At 45.0% G+C, this 18,204-nt stretch overlaps 14 non-coding genes across 14 annotated transcripts; all 14 read left to right on the forward strand.

The window, feature by feature from the left end:
• The first annotated feature begins 209 nt into the window (after positions 1–209).
• LOC141237747 (U2 spliceosomal RNA) lies at positions 210–400 on the forward strand. The gene has a single exon (XR_012303274.1). It is a non-coding gene; the product is annotated as a U2 spliceosomal RNA (small nuclear RNA).
• A 1,122-nt stretch (positions 401–1,522) lies between these two features.
• LOC141237758 (U2 spliceosomal RNA) lies at positions 1,523–1,713 on the forward strand. Its single transcript, XR_012303285.1, has one exon. It is a non-coding gene; the product is annotated as a U2 spliceosomal RNA (small nuclear RNA).
• Positions 1,714–2,833: 1,120 nt separating this feature from the next.
• Positions 2,834–3,024, forward strand: LOC141237400 (U2 spliceosomal RNA). The gene has a single exon (XR_012302950.1). It is a non-coding gene; the product is annotated as a U2 spliceosomal RNA (small nuclear RNA).
• A 1,121-nt stretch (positions 3,025–4,145) lies between these two features.
• LOC141237770 (U2 spliceosomal RNA) lies at positions 4,146–4,336 on the forward strand. The gene has a single exon (XR_012303296.1). It is a non-coding gene; the product is annotated as a U2 spliceosomal RNA (small nuclear RNA).
• A 1,120-nt stretch (positions 4,337–5,456) lies between these two features.
• LOC141237782 (U2 spliceosomal RNA) lies at positions 5,457–5,647 on the forward strand. Its single transcript, XR_012303308.1, has one exon. It is a non-coding gene; the product is annotated as a U2 spliceosomal RNA (small nuclear RNA).
• A 1,120-nt stretch (positions 5,648–6,767) lies between these two features.
• LOC141237794 (U2 spliceosomal RNA) lies at positions 6,768–6,958 on the forward strand. The gene has a single exon (XR_012303319.1). It is a non-coding gene; the product is annotated as a U2 spliceosomal RNA (small nuclear RNA).
• A 1,120-nt stretch (positions 6,959–8,078) lies between these two features.
• LOC141237805 (U2 spliceosomal RNA) lies at positions 8,079–8,269 on the forward strand. Its single transcript, XR_012303330.1, has one exon. It is a non-coding gene; the product is annotated as a U2 spliceosomal RNA (small nuclear RNA).
• Positions 8,270–9,391: 1,122 nt separating this feature from the next.
• LOC141237817 (U2 spliceosomal RNA) lies at positions 9,392–9,582 on the forward strand. Its single transcript, XR_012303341.1, has one exon. It is a non-coding gene; the product is annotated as a U2 spliceosomal RNA (small nuclear RNA).
• A 1,121-nt stretch (positions 9,583–10,703) lies between these two features.
• Positions 10,704–10,894, forward strand: LOC141237828 (U2 spliceosomal RNA). The gene has a single exon (XR_012303352.1). It is a non-coding gene; the product is annotated as a U2 spliceosomal RNA (small nuclear RNA).
• Positions 10,895–12,016: 1,122 nt separating this feature from the next.
• On the forward strand, positions 12,017–12,207 carry LOC141237839 (U2 spliceosomal RNA). The gene has a single exon (XR_012303363.1). It is a non-coding gene; the product is annotated as a U2 spliceosomal RNA (small nuclear RNA).
• A 1,121-nt stretch (positions 12,208–13,328) lies between these two features.
• LOC141237851 (U2 spliceosomal RNA) lies at positions 13,329–13,519 on the forward strand. Its single transcript, XR_012303374.1, has one exon. It is a non-coding gene; the product is annotated as a U2 spliceosomal RNA (small nuclear RNA).
• A 1,120-nt stretch (positions 13,520–14,639) lies between these two features.
• On the forward strand, positions 14,640–14,830 carry LOC141237862 (U2 spliceosomal RNA). The gene has a single exon (XR_012303385.1). It is a non-coding gene; the product is annotated as a U2 spliceosomal RNA (small nuclear RNA).
• A 1,122-nt stretch (positions 14,831–15,952) lies between these two features.
• Positions 15,953–16,143, forward strand: LOC141237874 (U2 spliceosomal RNA). Its single transcript, XR_012303396.1, has one exon. It is a non-coding gene; the product is annotated as a U2 spliceosomal RNA (small nuclear RNA).
• Positions 16,144–17,264: 1,121 nt separating this feature from the next.
• On the forward strand, positions 17,265–17,455 carry LOC141237885 (U2 spliceosomal RNA). The gene has a single exon (XR_012303407.1). It is a non-coding gene; the product is annotated as a U2 spliceosomal RNA (small nuclear RNA).
• The last annotated feature ends 749 nt before the right edge of the window (positions 17,456–18,204 follow it).

The following is an 18,204-nucleotide window of genomic DNA, read 5'->3' on the forward strand; positions in this document are numbered from 1 at the left end:
CCGGGGGTTGAGGGTACTGTGCTAAAAGAGGTGGAGTTATGCAGATCTAAAACGCGTGGATTGCAGCAGCAGCAAGCCGAAAAGTGCAGGCATGTGAGGGATCTAGAGGTTGACAGCATGTCTTCTTAACGGGAGTCCAGGTGGCCATCTCCACAAATGGACTTTTCAGAATCCTTGGGTGGCACCGTAGTCGGAAACCAATTCTGGTTATCGCTTCTCGGCCTTTTGGCTAAGATCAAGTGTAGTATCTGTTCTTATCAGTTTAATATCTGATACGTCCCCTATCTGGGGACCATATATTAAATGGATTTTTAGAACAGGGAGATGGAAAAAGAGCTTGCTCTGTCCACTCCACGCATTGACCTGGTATTGCAGTATCTCCAGGACCGGTGCACCCCTTCTTTAATGCAGTTTCTAAAATCAGAAAGAATTGAATTCAATGCTTTTTGTTCATTTTGCTTGTTTGTCGGATTTTGGGATGGACTCTTTGGCTTTGCTTTTCTTCTCCTCATTGGATTTTTCATGTTAAAAGTTGCAGAAGCCAGATGACAAGCTCATTTTGGTTCAACTTCAGCAACTGTGCATTGCATTGCCATGTAATGTAATGTAATGCAATGCTATCTATCTAGCTCTCCCTCTATACTTCCTTTTGGATAAACAGACATATTAGGCAAGCATTTTGGAGCTTTCACCTAAATAACTACAGGTGGTGAGATAAGCTGCACAATATAATTGACCTTTCAGTATATTGTTGCACACACACCATCTATTTAGCAAATGCCCTTGTTATCAACAGCAGCCTTTTAAACTCACCTGAGCTAACAGGTATGTGAGCTGGTTACTCTGCTGCGCTTAAAATTTCTTTTTTGGTTTGCTACAATGCCTTTTCTGAAACGTTGTCTCCCTCTGCTGGAACACTGACTTCTTTCATTTAATGCCTGCAGACTATAAAAGAGAAACCAACCCAAAAAGTTTGGTTGATTAGTCTGTGGCATTCTTTTAAACTGTTGCTTATGGCGGTCTCTGTGAGCTTCTCAGTGACATTCAGCCATCCAGGTATCCCGCCTGCAGTAGACGGAATGTGGCAATGGAACGCTGGCTGCGCGTGTCATAATAGGCTCTGAGCCTTTATATACCTGCGCACAGCAGCAGCCACCTTCAGTCTGCTGCTGAACAGCCAGCAGCAGCAGCAGCAGGAGAGGTAATTAATCAGCAACCCTCCTGCTAAGAGTAGACAGCTGCTCGTTCCACCCCCCCCCCCCGCCTTAATTGGTTCTCCTCCCTTCCAACGGTGTTGAGGCGGGTGGGAACAGCCGGGGGTTGAGGGTACTGTGCTAAAAGAGGTGGAGTTATGCAGATCTAAAACGCGTGGATTGCAGCAGCAGCAAGCCGAAAAGTGCAGGCATGTGAGGGATCTAGAGGTTGACAGCATGTCTTCTTAACGGGAGTCCAGGTGGCCATCTCCACAAATGGACTTTTCAGAATCCTTGGGTGGCACCGTAGTCGGAAACCAATTCTGGTTATCGCTTCTCGGCCTTTTGGCTAAGATCAAGTGTAGTATCTGTTCTTATCAGTTTAATATCTGATACGTCCCCTATCTGGGGACCATATATTAAATGGATTTTTAGAACAGGGAGATGGAAAAAGAGCTTGCTCTGTCCACTCCACGCATTGACCTGGTATTGCAGTATCTCCAGGACCGGTGCACCCCTTCTTTAATGCAGTTTCTAAAATCAGAAAGAATTGAATTCAATGCTTTTTGTTCATTTTGCTTGTTTGTCGGATTTTGGGATGGACTCTTTGGCTTTGCTTTTCTTCTCCTCATTGGATTTTTCATGTTAAAAGTTGCAGAAGCCAGATGACAAGCTCATTTTGGTTCAACTTCAGCAACTGTGCATTGCATTGCCATGTAATGTAATGTAATGCAATGCTATCTATCTAGCTCTCCCTCTATACTTCCTTTTGGATAAACAGACATATTAGGCAAGCATTTTGGAGCTTTCACCTAAATAACTACAGGTGGTGAGATAAGCTGCACAATATAATTGACCTTTCAGTATATTGTTGCACACACACCATCTATTTAGCAAATGCCCTTGTTATCAACAGCAGCCTTTTAAACTCACCTGAGCTAACAGGTATGTGAGCTGGTTACTCTGCTGCGCTTAAAATTTCTTTTTTGGTTTGCTACAATGCCTTTTCTGAAACGTTGTCTCCCTCTGCTGGAACACTGACTTCTTTCATTTAATGCCTGCAGACTATAAAAGAGAAACCAACCCAAAAAGTTTGGTTGATTAGTCTGTGGCATTCTTTTAAACTGTTGCTTATGGCGGTCTCTGTGAGCTTCTCAGTGACATTCAGCCATCCAGGTATCCCGCCTGCAGTAGACGGAATGTGGCAATGGAACGCTGGCTGCGCGTGTCATAATAGGCTCTGAGCCTTTATATACCTGCGCACAGCAGCAGCCACCTTCAGTCTGCTGCTGGACAGCCAGCAGCAGCAGCAGCAGGAGAGGTAATTAATCAGCAACCCTCCTGCTAAGGGTAGACAGCTGCTCGTTCCACCCCCCCCCCGCCTTAATTGGTTCTCCTCCCTTCCAACGGTGTTGAGGCGGGTGGGAACAGCCGGGGGTTGAGGGTACTGTGCTAAAAGAGGTGGAGTTATGCAGATCTAAAACGCGTGGATTGCAGCAGCAGCAAGCCAAAAAGTGCAGGCATGTGAGGGATCTAGAGGTTGACAGCATGTCTTCTTAACGGGAGTCCAGGTGGCCATCTCCACAAATGGACTTTTCAGAATCCTTGGGTGGCACCGTAGTCGGAAACCAATTCTGGTTATCGCTTCTCGGCCTTTTGGCTAAGATCAAGTGCAGTATCTGTTCTTATCAGTTTAATATCTGATACGTCCCCTATCTGGAGACCATATATTAAATGGATTTTTAGAACAGGGAGATGGAAAAAGAGCTTGCTCTGTCCACTCCACGCATTGACCTGGTATTGCAGTATCTCCAGGACCGGTGCACCCCTTCTTTAATGCAGTTTCTAAAATCAGAAAGAATTGAATTCAATGCTTTTTGTTCATTTTGCTTGTTTGTCGGATTTTGGGATGGACTCTTTGGCTTTGCTTTTCTTCTCCTCATTGGATTTTTCATGTTAAAAGTTGCAGAAGCCAGATGACAAGCTCATTTTGGTTCAACTTCAGCAACTGTGCATTGCATTGCCATGTAATGTAATGTAATGCAATGCTATCTATCTAGCTCTCCCTCTATACTTCCTTTTGGATAAACAGACATATTAGGCAAGCATTTTGGAGCTTTCACCTAAATAACTACAGGTGGTGAGATAAGCTGCACAATATAATTGACCTTTCAGTATATTGTTGCACACACACCATCTATTTAGCAAATGCCCTTGTTATCAACAGCAGCCTTTTAAACTCACCTGAGCTAACAGGTATGTGAGCTGGTTACTCTGCTGCGCTTAAAATTTCTTTTTTGGTTTGCTACAATGCCTTTTCTGAAACGTTGTCTCCCTCTGCTGGAACACTGACTTCTTTCATTTAATGCCTGCAGACTATAAAAGAGAAACCAACCCAAAAAGTTTGGTTGATTAGTCTGTGGCATTCTTTTAAACTGTTGCTTATGGCGGTCTCTGTGAGCTTCTCAGTGACATTCAGCCATCCAGGTATCCCGCCTGCAGTAGACGGAATGTGGCAATGGAACGCTGGCTGCGCGTGTCATAATAGGCTCTGAGCCTTTATATACCTGCGCACAGCAGCAGCCACCTTCAGTCTGCTGCTGGACAGCCAGCAGCAGCAGCAGCAGGAGAGGTAATTAATCAGCAACCCTCCTGCTAAGGGTAGACAGCTGCTCGTTCCACCCCCACCCCCGCCTTAATTGGTTCTCCTCCCTTCCAACGGTGTTGAGGCGGGTGGGAACAGCCGGGGGTTGAGGGTACTGTGCTAAAAGAGGTGGAGTTATGCAGATCTAAAACGCGTGGATTGCAGCAGCAGCAAGCCGAAAAGTGCAGGCATGTGAGGGATCTAGAGGTTGACAGCATGTCTTCTTAACGGGAGTCCAGGTGGCCATCTCCACAAATGGACTTTTCAGAATCCTTGGGTGGCACCGTAGTCGGAAACCAATTCTGGTTATCGCTTCTCGGCCTTTTGGCTAAGATCAAGTGTAGTATCTGTTCTTATCAGTTTAATATCTGATACGTCCCCTATCTGGGGACCATATATTAAATGGATTTTTAGAACAGGGAGATGGAAAAAGAGCTTGCTCTGTCCACTCCACGCATTGACCTGGTATTGCAGTATCTCCAGGACCGGTGCACCCCTTCTTTAATGCAGTTTCTAAAATCAGAAAGAATTGAATTCAATGCTTTTTGTTCATTTTGCTTGTTTGTCGGATTTTGGGATGGACTCTTTGGCTTTGCTTTTCTTCTCCTCATTGGATTTTTCATGTTAAAAGTTGCAGAAGCCAGATGACAAGCTCATTTTGGTTCAACTTCAGCAACTGTGCATTGCATTGCCATGTAATGTAATGTAATGCAATGCTATCTATCTAGCTCTCCCTCTATACTTCCTTTTGGATAAACAGACATATTAGGCAAGCATTTTGGAGCTTTCACCTAAATAACTACAGGTGGTGAGATAAGCTGCACAATATAATTGACCTTTCAGTATATTGTTGCACACACACCATCTATTTAGCAAATGCCCTTGTTATCAACAGCAGCCTTTTAAACTCACCTGAGCTAACAGGTATGTGAGCTGGTTACTCTGCTGCGCTTAAAATTTCTTTTTTGGTTTGCTACAATGCCTTTTCTGAAACGTTGTCTCCCTCTGCTGGAACACTGACTTCTTTCATTTAATGCCTGCAGACTATAAAAGAGAAACCAACCCAAAAAGTTTGGTTGATTAGTCTGTGGCATTCTTTTAAACTGTTGCTTATGGCGGTCTCTGTGAGCTTCTCAGTGACATTCAGCCATCCAGGTATCCCGCCTGCAGTAGACGGAATGTGGCAATGGAACGCTGGCTGCGCGTGTCATAATAGGCTCTGAGCCTTTATATACCTGCGCACAGCAGCAGCCACCTTCAGTCTGCTGCTGGACAGCCAGCAGCAGCAGCAGCAGGAGAGGTAATTAATCAGCAACCCTCCTGCTAAGGGTAGACAGCTGCTCGTTCCACCCCCCCCCCGCCTTAATTCGTTCTCCTCCCTTCCAACGGTGTTGAGGCGGGTGGGAACAGCCGGGGGTTGAGGGTACTGTGCTAAAAGAGGTGGAGTTATGCAGATCTAAAACGCGTGGATTGCAGCAGCAGCAAGCCGAAAAGTGCAGGCATGTGAGGGATCTAGAGGTTGACAGCATGTCTTCTTAACGGGAGTCCAGGTGGCCATCTCCACAAATGGACCTTTCAGAATCCTTGGGCGGCACCGTAGTCGGAAACCAATTCTGGTTATCGCTTCTCGGCCTTTTGGCTAAGATCAAGTGTAGTATCTGTTCTTATCAGTTTAATATCTGATACGTCCCCTATCTGGGGACCATATATTAAATGGATTTTTAGAACAGGGAGATGGAAAAAGAGCTTGCTCTGTCCACTCCACGCATTGACCTGGTATTGCAGTATCTCCAGGACCGGTGCACCCCTTCTTTAATGCAGTTTCTAAAATCAGAAAGAATTGAATTCAATGCTTTTTGTTCATTTTGCTTGTTTGTCGGATTTTGGGATGGACTCTTTGGCTTTGCTTTTCTTCTCCTCATTGGATTTTTCATGTTAAAAGTTGCAGAAGCCAGATGACAAGCTCATTTTGGTTCAACTTCAGCAACTGTGCATTGCATTGCCATGTAATGTAATGTAATGCAATGCTATCTATCTAGCTCTCCCTCTATACTTCCTTTTGGATAAACAGACATATTAGGCAAGCATTTTGGAGCTTTCACCTAAATAACTACAGGTGGTGAGATAAGCTGCACAATATAATTGACCTTTCAGTATATTGTTGCACACACACCATCTATTTAGCAAATGCCCTTGTTATCAACAGCAGCCTTTTAAACTCACCTGAGCTAACAGGTATGTGAGCTGGTTACTCTGCTGCGCTTAAAATTTCTTTTTTGGTTTGCTACAATGCCTTTTCTGAAACGTTGTCTCCCTCTGCTGGAACACTGACTTCTTTCATTTAATGCCTGCAGACTATAAAAGAGAAACCAACCCAAAAAGTTTGGTTGATTAGTCTGTGGCATTCTTTTAAACTCTTGCTTATGGCGGTCTCTGTGAGCTTCTCAGTGACATTCAGCCATCCAGGTATCCCGCCTGCAGTAGACGGAATGTGGCAATGGAACGCTGGCTGCGCGTGTCATAATAGGCTCTGAGCCTTTATATACCTGCGCACAGCAGCAGCCACCTTCAGTCTGCTGCTGGACAGCCAGCAGCAGCAGCAGCAGGAGAGGTAATTAATCAGCAACCCTCCTGCTAAGAGTAGACAGCTGCTCGTTCCACCCCCCCCCCGCCTTAATTGGTTCTCCTCCCTTCCAACGGTGTTGAGGCGGGTGGGAACAGCCGGGGGTTGAGGGTACTGTGCTAAAAGAGGTGGAGTTATGCAGATCTAAAACGCGTGGATTGCAGCAGCAGCAAGCCGAAAAGTGCAGGCATGTGAGGGATCTAGAGGTTGACAGCATGTCTTCTTAACGAGAGTCCAGGTGGCCATCTCCACAAATGGACTTTTCAGAATCCTAGGGTGGCACCGTAGTCGGAAACCAATTCTGGTTATCGCTTCTCGGCCTTTTGGCTAAGATCAAGTGTAGTATCTGTTCTTATCAGTTTAATATCTGATACGTCCCCTATCTGGGGACCATATATTAAATGGATTTTTAGAACAGGGAGATGGAAAAAGAGCTTGCTCTGTCCACTCCACGCATTGACCTGGTATTGCAGTATCTCCAGGACCGGTGCACCCCTTCTTTAATGCAGTTTCTAAAATCAGAAAGAATTGAATTCAATGCTTTTTGTTCATTTTGCTTGTTTGTCGGATTTTGGGATGGACTCTTTGGCTTTGCTTTTCTTCTCCTCATTGGATTTTTCATGTTAAAAGTTGCAGAAGCCAGATGACAAGCTCATTTTGGTTCAACTTCAGCAACTGTGCATTGCATTGCCATGTAATGTAATGTAATGCAATGCTATCTATCTAGCTCTCCCTCTATACTTCCTTTTGGATAAACAGACATATTAGGCAAGCATTTTGGAGCTTTCACCTAAATAACTACAGGTGGTGAGATAAGCTGCACAATATAATTGACCTTTCAGTATATTGTTGCACACACACCATCTATTTAGCAAATGCCCTTGTTATCAACAGCAGCCTTTTAAACTCACCTGAGCTAACAGGTATGTGAGCTGGTTACTCTGCTGCGCTTAAAATTTCTTTTTTGGTTTGCTACAATGCCTTTTCTGAAACGTTGTCTCCCTCTGCTGGAACACTGACTTCTTTCATTTAATGCCTGCAGACTATAAAAGAGAAACCAACCCAAAAAGTTTGGTTGATTAGTCTGTGGCATTCTTTTAAACTGTTGCTTATGGCGGTCTCTGTGAGCTTCTCAGTGACATTCAGCCATCCAGGTATCCCGCCTGCAGTAGACGGAATGTGGCAATGGAACGCTGGCTGCGCGTGTCATAATAGGCTCTGAGCCTTTATATACCTGCGCACAGCAGCAGCCACCTTCAGTCTGCTGCTGGACAGCCAGCAGCAGCAGCAGCAGGAGAGGTAATTAATCAGCAACCCTCCTGCTAAGGGTAGACAGCTGCTCGTTCCACCCCCCCCCCGCCTTAATTGGTTCTCCTCCCTTCCAACGGTGTTGAGGCGGGTGGGAACAGCCGGGGGTTGAGGGTACTGTGCTAAAAGAGGTGGAGTTATGCAGATCTAAAACGCGTGGATTGCAGCAGCAGCAAGCCGAAAAGTGCAGGCATGTGAGGGATCTAGAGGTTGACAGCATGTCTTCTTAACGGGAGTCCAGGTGGCCATCTCCACAAATGGACTTTTCAGCATCCTTGGGTGGCACCGTAGTCGGAAACCAATTCTGGTTATCGCTTCTCGGCCTTTTGGCTAAGATCAAGTGTAGTATCTGTTCTTATCAGTTTAATATCTGATACGTCCCCTATCTGGGGACCATATATTAAATGGATTTTTAGAACAGGGAGATGGAAAAAGAGCTTGCTCTGTCCACTCCACGCATTGACCTGGTATTGCAGTATCTCCAGGACCGGTGCACCCCTTCTTTAATGCAGTTTCTAAAATCAGAAAGAATTGAATTCAATGCTTTTTGTTCATTTTGCTTGTTTGTCGGATTTTGGGATGGACTCTTTGGCTTTGCTTTTCTTCTCCTCATTGGATTTTTCATGTTAAAAGTTGCAGAAGCCAGATGACAAGCTCATTTTGGTTCAACTTCAGCAACTGTGCATTGCATTGCCATGTAATGTAATGTAATGCAATGCTATCTATCTAGCTCTCCCTCTATACTTCCTTTTGGATAAACAGACATATTAGGCAAGCATTTTGGAGCTTTCACCTAAATAACTACAGGTGGTGAGATAAGCTGCACAATATAATTGACCTTTCAGTATATTGTTGCACACACACCATCTATTTAGCAAATGCCCTTGTTATCAACAGCAGCCTTTTAAACTCACCTGAGCTAACAGGTATGTGAGCTGGTTACTCTGCTGCGCTTAAAATTTCTTTTTTGGTTTGCTACAATGCCTTTTCTGAAACGTTGTCTCCCTCTGCTGGAACACTGACTTCTTTCATTTAATGCCTGCAGACTATAAAAGAGAAACCAACCCAAAAAGTTTGGTTGATTAGTCTGTGGCATTCTTTTAAACTGTTGCTTATGGCGGTCTCTGTGAGCTTCTCAGTGACATTCAGCCATCCAGGTATCCCGCCTGCAGTAGACGGAATGTGGCAATGGAACGCTGGCTGCGCGTGTCATAATTGGCTCTGAGCCTTAATATACCTGCGCACAGCAGCAGCCACCTTCAGTCTGCTGCTGGACAGCCAGCAGCAGCAGCAGCAGGAGAGGTAATTAATCAGCAACCCTCCTGCTAAGGGTAGACAGCTGCTCGTTCCACCCCCCCCCCCCGCCTTAATTGGTTCTCCTCCCTTCCAACGGTGTTGAGGCGGGTGGGAACAGCCGGGGGTTGAGGGTACTGTGCTAAAAGAGGTGGAGTTATGCAGATCTAAAACGCGTGGATTGCAGCAGCAGCAAGCCGAAAAGTGCAGGCATGTGAGGGATCTAGAGGTTGACAGCATGTCTTCTTAACGGGAGTCCAGGTGGCCATCTCCACAAATGGACTTTTCAGAATCCTTGGGTGGCACCGTAGTCGGAAACCAATTCTGGTTATCGCTTCTCGGCCTTTTGGCTAAGATCAAGTGTAGTATCTGTTCTTATCAGTTTAATATCTGATACGTCCCCTATCTGGGGACCATATATTAAATGGATTTTTAGAACAGGGAGATGGAAAAAGAGCTTGCTCTGTCCACTCCACGCATTGACCTGGTATTGCAGTATCTCCAGGACCGGTGCACCCCTTCTTTAATGCAGTTTCTAAAATCAGAAAGAATTGAATTCAATGCTTTTTGTTCATTTTGCTTGTTTGTCGGATTTTGGGATGGACTCTTTGGCTTTGCTTTTCTTCTCCTCATTGGATTTTTCATGTTAAAAGTTGCAGAAGCCAGATGACAAGCTCATTTTGGTTCAACTTCAGCAACTGTGCATTGCATTGCCATGTAATGTAATGTAATGCAATGCTATCTATCTAGCTCTCCCTCTATACTTCCTTTTGGATAAACAGACATATTAGGCAAGCATTTTGGAGCTTTCACCTAAATAACTACAGGTGGTGAGATAAGCTGCACAATATAATTGACCTTTCAGTATATTGTTGCACACACACCATCTATTTAGCAAATGCCCTTGTTATCAACAGCAGCCTTTTAAACTCACCTGAGCTAACAGGTATGTGAGCTGGTTACTCTGCTGCGCTTAAAATTTCTTTTTTGGTTTGCTACAATGCCTTTTCTGAAACGTTGTCTCCCTCTGCTGGAACACTGACTTCTTTCATTTAATGCCTGCAGACTATAAAAGAGAAACCAACCCAAAAAGTTTGGTTGATTAGTCTGTGGCATTCTTTTAAACTGTTGCTTATGGCGGTCTCTGTGAGCTTCTCAGTGACATTCAGCCATCCAGGTATCCCGCCTGCAGTAGACGGAATGTGGCAATGGAACGCTGGCTGCGCGTGTCATAATAGGCTCTGAGCCTTTATATACCTGCGCACAGCAGCAGCCACCTTCAGTCTGCTGCTGGACAGCCAGCAGCAGCAGCAGCAGGAGAGGTAATTAATCAGCAACCCTCCTGCTAAGGGTAGACAGCTGCTCGTTCCACCCCCCCCCCCGCCTTAATTGGTTCTCCTCCCTTCCAACGGTGTTGAGGCGGGTGGGAACAGCCGGGGGTTGAGGGTACTGTGCTAAAAGAGGTGGAGTTATGCAGATCTAAAACGCGTGGATTGCAGCAGCAGCAAGCCGAAAAGTGCAGGCATGTGAGGGATCTAGAGGTTGACAGCATGTCTTCTTAACGGGAGTCCAGGTGGCCATCTCCACAAATGGACTTTTCAGAATCCTTGGGTGGCACCGTAGTCGGAAACCAATTCTGGTTATCGCTTCTCGGCCTTTTGGCTAAGATCAAGTGTAGTATCTGTTCTTATCAGTTTAATATCTGATACGTCCCCTATCTGGGGACCATATATTAAATGGATTTTTAGAACAGGGAGATGGAAAAAGAGCTTGCTCTGTCCACTCCACGCATTGACCTGGTATTGCAGTATCTCCAGGACCGGTGCACCCCTTCTTTAATGCAGTTTCTAAAATCAGAAAGAATTGAATTCAATGCTTTTTGTTCATTTTGCTTGTTTGTCGGATTTTGGGATGGACTCTTTGGCTTTGCTTTTCTTCTCCTCATTGGATTTTTCATGTTAAAAGTTGCAGAAGCCAGATGACAAGCTCATTTTGGTTCAACTTCAGCAACTGTGCATTGCATTGCCATGTAATGTAATGTAATGCAATGCTATCTATCTAGCTCTCCCTCTATACTTCCTTTTGGATAAACAGACATATTAGGCAAGCATTTTGGAGCTTTCACCTAAATAACTACAGGTGGTGAGATAAGCTGCACAATATAATTGACCTTTCAGTATATTGTTGCACACACACCATCTATTTAGCAAATGCCCTTGTTATCAACAGCAGCCTTTTAAACTCACCTGAGCTAACAGGTATGTGAGCTGGTTACTCTGCTGCGCTTAAAATTTCTTTTTTGGTTTGCTACAATGCCTTTTCTGAAACGTTGTCTCCCTCTGCTGGAACACTGACTTCTTTCATTTAATGCCTGCAGACTATAAAAGAGAAACCAACCCAAAAAGTTTGGTTGATTAGTCTGTGGCATTCTTTTAAACTGTTGCTTATGGCGGTCTCTGTGAGCTTCTCAGTGACATTCAGCCATCCAGGTATCCCGCCTGCAGTAGACGGAATGTGGCAATGGAACGCTGGCTGCGCGTGTCATAATAGGCTCTGAGCCTTTATATACCTGCGCACAGCAGCAGCCACCTTCAGTCTGCTGCTGGACAGCCAGCAGCAGCAGCAGCAGGAGAGGTAATTAATCAGCAACCCTCCTGCTAAGGGTAGACAGCTGCTCGTTCCACCCCCCCCCCCCGCCTTAATTGGTTCTCCTCCCTTCCAACGGTGTTGAGGCGGGTGGGAACAGCCGGGGGTTGAGGGTACTGTGCTAAAAGAGGTGGAGTTATGCAGATCTAAAACGCGTGGATTGCAGCAGCAGCAAGCCGAAAAGTGCAGGCATGTGAGGGATCTAGAGGTTGACAGCATGTCTTCTTAACGGGAGTCCAGGTGGCCATCTCCACAAATGGACTTTTCAGAATCCTTGGGTGGCACCGTAGTCGGAAACCAATTCTGGTTATCGCTTCTCGGCCTTTTGGCTAAGATCAAGTGTAGTATCTGTTCTTATCAGTTTAATATCTGATACGTCCCCTATCTGGGGACCATATATTAAATGGATTTTTAGAACAGGGAGATGGAAAAAGAGCTTGCTCTGTCCACTCCACGCATTGACCTGGTATTGCAGTATCTCCAGGACCGGTGCACCCCTTCTTTAATGCAGTTTCTAAAATCAGAAAGAATTGAATTCAATGCTTTTTGTTCATTTTGCTTGTTTGTCGGATTTTGGGATGGACTCTTTGGCTTTGCTTTTCTTCTCCTCATTGGATTTTTCATGTTAAAAGTTGCAGAAGCCAGATGACAAGCTCATTTTGGTTCAACTTCAGCAACTGTGCATTGCATTGCCATGTAATGTAATGTAATGCAATGCTATGTATCTAGCTCTCCCTCTATACTTCCTTTTGGATAAACAGACATATTAGGCAAGCATTTTGGAGCTTTCACCTAAATAACTACAGGTGGTGAGATAAGCTGCACAATATAATTGACCTTTCAGTATATTGTTGCACACACACCATCTATTTAGCAAATGCCCTTGTTATCAACAGCAGCCTTTTAAACTCACCTGAGCTAACAGGTATGTGAGCTGGTTACTCTGCTGCGCTTAAAATTTCTTTTTTGGTTTGCTACAATGCCTTTTCTGAAACGTTGTCTCCCTCTGCTGGAACACTGACTTCTTTCATTTAATGCCTGCAGACTATAAAAGAGAAACCAACCCAAAAAGTTTGGTTGATTAGTCTGTGGCATTCTTTTAAACTGTTGCTTATGGCGGTCTCTGTGAGCTTCTCAGTGACATTCAGCCATCCAGGTATCCCGCCTGCAGTAGACGGAATGTGGCAATGGAACGCTGGCTGCGCGTGTCATAATAGGCTCTGAGCCTTAATATACCTGCGCACAGCAGCAGCCACCTTCAGTCTGCTGCTGGACAGCCAGCAGCAGCAGCAGCAGGAGAGGTAATTAATCAGCAACCCTCCTGCTAAGGGTAGACAGCTGCTCGTTCCACTCCCCCTCCCGCCTTAATTGGTTCTCCTCCCTTCCAACGGTGTTGAGGCGGGTGGGAACAGCCGGGGGTTGAGGGTACTGTGCTAAAAGAGGTGGAGTTATGCAGATCTAAAACGCGTGGATTGCAGCAGCAGCAAGCCGAAAAGTGCAGGCATGTGAGGGATCTAGAGGTTGACAGCATGTCTTCTTAACGGGAGTCCAGGTGGCCATCTCCACAAATGGACTTTCCAGAATCCTTGAGTGGCACCGTAGTCGGAAACCAATTCTGGTTATCGCTTCTCGGCCTTTTGGCTAAGATCAAGTGTAGTATCTGTTCTTATCAGTTTAATATCTGATACGTCCCCTATCTGGGGACCATATATTAAATGGATTTTTAGAACAGGGAGATGGAAAAAGAGCTTGCTCTGTCCACTCCACGCATTGACCTGGTATTGCAGTATCTCCAGGACCGGTGCACCCCTTCTTTAATGCAGTTTCTAAAATCAGAAAGAATTGAATTCAATGCTTTTTGTTCATTTTGCTTGTTTGTCGGATTTTGGGATGGACTCTTTGGCTTTGCTTTTCTTCTCCTCATTGGATTTTTCATGTTAAAAGTTGCAGAAGCCAGATGACAAGCTCATTTTGGTTCAACTTCAGCAACTGTGCATTGCATTGCCATGTAATGTAATGTAATGCAATGCTATCTATCTAGCTCTCCCTCTATACTTCCTTTTGGATAAACAGACATATTAGGCAAGCATTTTGGAGCTTTCACCTAAATAACTACAGGTGGTGAGATAAGCTGCACAATATAATTGACCTTTCAGTATATTGTTGCACACACACCATCTATTTAGCAAATGCCCTTGTTATCAACAGCTGCCTTTTAAACTCACCTGAGCTAACAGGTATGTGAGCTGGTTACTCTGCTGCGCTTAAAATTTCTTTTTTGGTTTGCTACAATGCCTTTTCTGAAACGTTGTCTCCCTCTGCTGGAACACTGACTTCTTTCATTTAATGCCTGCAGACTATAAAAGAGAAACCAACCCAAAAAGTTTGGTTGATTAGTCTGTGGCATTCTTTTAAACTGTTGCTTATGGCGGTCTCTGTGAGCTTCTCAGTGACATTCAGCCATCCAGGTATCCCGCCTGCAGTAGACGGAATGTGGCAATGGAACGCTGGCTGCGCGTGTCATAATAGGCTCTGAGCCTTTATATACCTGCGCACAGCAGCAGCCACCTTCAGTCTGCTGCTGGACAGCCAGCAGCAGCAGCAGCAGGAGAGGTAATTAATCAGCAACCCTCCTGCTAAGGGTAGACAGCTGCTCGTTCCACCCCCCCCCTGCCTTAATTGGTTCTCCTCCCTTCCAACGGTGTTGAGGCGGGTGGGAACAGCCGGGGGTTGAGGGTACTGTGCTAAAAGAGGTGGAGTTATGCAGATCTAAAACGCGTGGATTGCAGCAGCAGCAAGCCGAAAAGTGCAGGCATGTGAGGGATCTAGAGGTTGACAGCATGTCTTCTTAACGGGAGTCCAGGTGGCCATCTCCACAAATGGACTTTTCAGAATCCTTGGGTGGCACCGTAGTCGGAAACCAATTCTGGTTATCGCTTCTCGGCCTTTTGGCTAAGATCAAGTGTAGTATCTGTTCTTATCAGTTTAATATCTGATACGTCCCCTATCTGGGGACCATATATTAAATGGATTTTTAGAACAGGGAGATGGAAAAAGAGCTTGCTCTGTCCACTCCACGCATTGACCTGGTATTGCAGTATCTCCAGGACCGGTGCACCCCTTCTTTAATGCAGTTTCTAAAATCAGAAAGAATTGAATTCAATGCTTTTTGTTCATTTTGCTTGTTTGTCGGATTTTGGGATGGACTCTTTGGCTTTGCTTTTCTTCTCCTCATTGGATTTTTCATGTTAAAAGTTGCAGAAGCCAGATGACAAGCTCATTTTGGTTCAACTTCAGCAACTGTGCATTGCATTGCCATGTAATGTAATGTAATGCAATGCTATCTATCTAGCTCTCCCTCTATACTTCCTTTTGGATAAACAGACATATTAGGCAAGCATTTTGGAGCTTTCACCTAAATAACTACAGGTGGTGAGATAAGCTGCACAATATAATTGACCTTTCAGTATATTGTTGCACACACACCATCTATTTAGCAAATGCCCTTGTTATCAACAGCAGCCTTTTAAACTCACCTGAGCTAACAGGTATGTGAGCTGGTTACTCTGCTGCGCTTAAAATTTCTTTTTTGGTTTGCTACAATGCCTTTTCTGAAACGTTGTCTCCCTCTGCTGGAACACTGACTTCTTTCATTTAATGCCTGCAGACTATAAAAGAGAAACCAACCCAAAAAGTTTGGTTGATTAGTCTGTGGCATTCTTTTAAACTGTTGCTTATGGCGGTCTCTGTGAGCTTCTCAGTGACATTCAGCCATCCAGGTATCCCGCCTGCAGTAGACGGAATGTGGCAATGGAACGCTGGCTGCGCATGTCATAATAGGCTCTGAGCCTTTATATACCTGCGCACAGCAGCAGCCACCTTCAGTCTGCTGCTGGACAGCCAGCAGCAGCAGCAGCAGGAGAGGTAATTAATCAGCAACCCTCCTGCTAAGGGTAGACAGCTGCTCGTTCCACCCCCCCCCCCCGCCTTAATTGGTTCTCCTCCCTTCCAACGGTGTTGAGGCGGGTGGGAACAGCCGGGGGTTGAGGGTACTGTGCTAAAAGAGGTGGAGTTATGCAGATCTAAAACGCGTGGATTGCAGCAGCAGCAAGCCGAAAAGTGCAGGCATGTGAGGGATCTAGAGGTTGACAGCATGTCTTCTTAACGGGAGTCCAGGTGGCCATCTCCACAAATGGACTTTTCAGAATCCTTGGGTGGCACCGTAGTCGGAAACCAATTCTGGTTATCGCTTCTCGGCCTTTTGGCTAAGATCAAGTGTAGTATCTGTTCTTATCAGTTTAATATCTGATACGTCCCCTATCTGGGGACCATATATTAAATGGATTTTTAGAACAGGGAGATGGAAAAAGAGCTTGCTCTGTCCACTCCACGCATTGACCTGGTATTGCAGTATCTCCAGGACCGGTGCACCCCTTCTTTAATGCAGTTTCTAAAATCAGAAAGAATTGAATTCAATGCTTTTTGTTCATTTTGCTTGTTTGTTGGATTTTGGGATGGACTCTTTGGCTTTGCTTTTCTTCTCCTCATTGGATTTTTCATGTTAAAAGTTACAGAAGCCAGATGACAAGCTCATTTTGGTTCAACTTCAGCAACTGTGCATTGCATTGCCATGTAATGTAATGTAATGCAATGCTATCTATCTAGCTCTCCCTCTATACTTCCTTTTGGATAAACAGACATATTAGGCAAGCATTTTGGAGCTTTCACCTAAATAACTACAGGTGGTGAGATAAGCTGCACAATATAATTGACCTTTCAGTATATTGTTGCACACACACCATCTATTTAGCAAATGCCCTTGTTATCAACAGCAGCCTTTTAAACTCACCTGAGCTAACAGGTATGTGAGCTGGTTACTCTGCTGCGCTTAAAATTTCTTTTTTGGTTTGCTACAATGCCTTTTCGGAAACGTTGTCTCCCTCTGCTGGAACACTGACTTCTTTCATTTAATGCCTGCAGACTATAAAAGAGAAACCAACCCAAAAAGTTTGGTTGATTAGTCTGTGGCATTCTTTTAAACTGTTGCTTATGGCGGTCTCTGTGAGCTTCTCAGTGACATTCAGCCATCCAGGTATCCCGCCTGCAGTAGACGGAATGTGGCAATGGAACGCTGGCTGCGCGTGTCATAATAGGCTCTGAGCCTTTATATACCTGCGCACAGCAGCAGCCACCTTCAGTCTGCTGCTGGACAGCCAGCAGCAGCAGCAGCAGGAGAGGTAATTAATCAGCAACCCTCCTGCTAAGGGTAGACAGCTGCTCGTTCCACCCCCCCCCCTGCCTTAATTGGTTCTCCTCCCTTCCAACGGTGTTGAGGCGGGTGGGAACAGCCGGGGGTTGAGGGTACTGTGCTAAAAGAGGTGGAGTTATGCAGATCTAAAACGCGTGGATTGCAGCAGCAGCAAGCCGAAAAGTGCAGGCATGTGAGGGATCTAGAGGTTGACAGCATGTCTTCTTAACGGGAGTCCAGGTGGCCATCTCCACAAATGGACTTTTCAGAATCCTTGGGTGGCACCGTAGTCGGAAACCAATTCTGGTTATCGCTTCTCGGCCTTTTGGCTAAGATCAAGTGTAGTATCTGTTCTTATCAGTTTAATATCTGATACGTCCCCTATCTGGGGACCATATATTAAATGGATTTTTAGAACAGGGAGATGGAAAAAGAGCTTGCTCTGTCCACTCCACGCATTGACCTGGTATTGCAGTATCTCCAGGACCGGTGCACCCCTTCTTTAATGCAGTTTCTAAAATCAGAAAGAATTGAATTCAATGCTTTTTGTTCATTTTGCTTGTTTGTCGGATTTTGGGATGGACTCTTTGGCTTTGCTTTTCTTCTCCTCATTGGATTTTTCATGTTAAAAGTTGCAGAAGCCAGATGACAAGCTCATTTTGGTTCAACTTCAGCAACTGTGCATTGCATTGCCATGTAATGTAATGTAATGCAATGCTATCTATCTAGCTCTCCCTCTATACTTCCTTTTGGATAAACAGACATATTAGGCAAGCATTTTGGAGCTTTCACCTAAATAACTACAGGTGGTGAGATAAGCTGCACAATATAATTGACCTTTCAGTATATTGTTGCACACACACCATCTATTTAGCAAATGCCCTTGTTATCAACAGCAGCCTTTTAAACTCACCTGAGCTAACAGGTATGTGAGCTGGTTACTCTGCTGCGCTTAAAATTTCTTTTTTGGTTTGCTACAATGCCTTTTCGGAAACGTTGTCTCCCTCTGCTGGAACACTGACTTCTTTTATTTAATGCCTGCAGACTATAAAAGAGAAACCAACCCAAAAAGTTTGGTTGATTAGTCTGTGGCATTCTTTTAAACTGTTGCTTATGGCGGTCTCTGTGAGCTTCTCAGTGACATTCAGCCATCCAGGTATCCCGCCTGCAGTAGACGGAATGTGGCAATGGAACGCTGGCTGCGCGTGTCATAATAGGCTCTGAGCCTTTATATACCTGCGCACAGCAG

This window comes from Phyllobates terribilis, unplaced genomic scaffold (assembly GCF_046119375.1).
Source record: "Phyllobates terribilis strain yellow unplaced genomic scaffold, ASM4611937v1 Scaffold_734__1_contigs__length_741531, whole genome shotgun sequence".
Lineage (NCBI taxonomy): Eukaryota > Metazoa > Chordata > Amphibia > Anura > Dendrobatidae > Phyllobates > Phyllobates terribilis.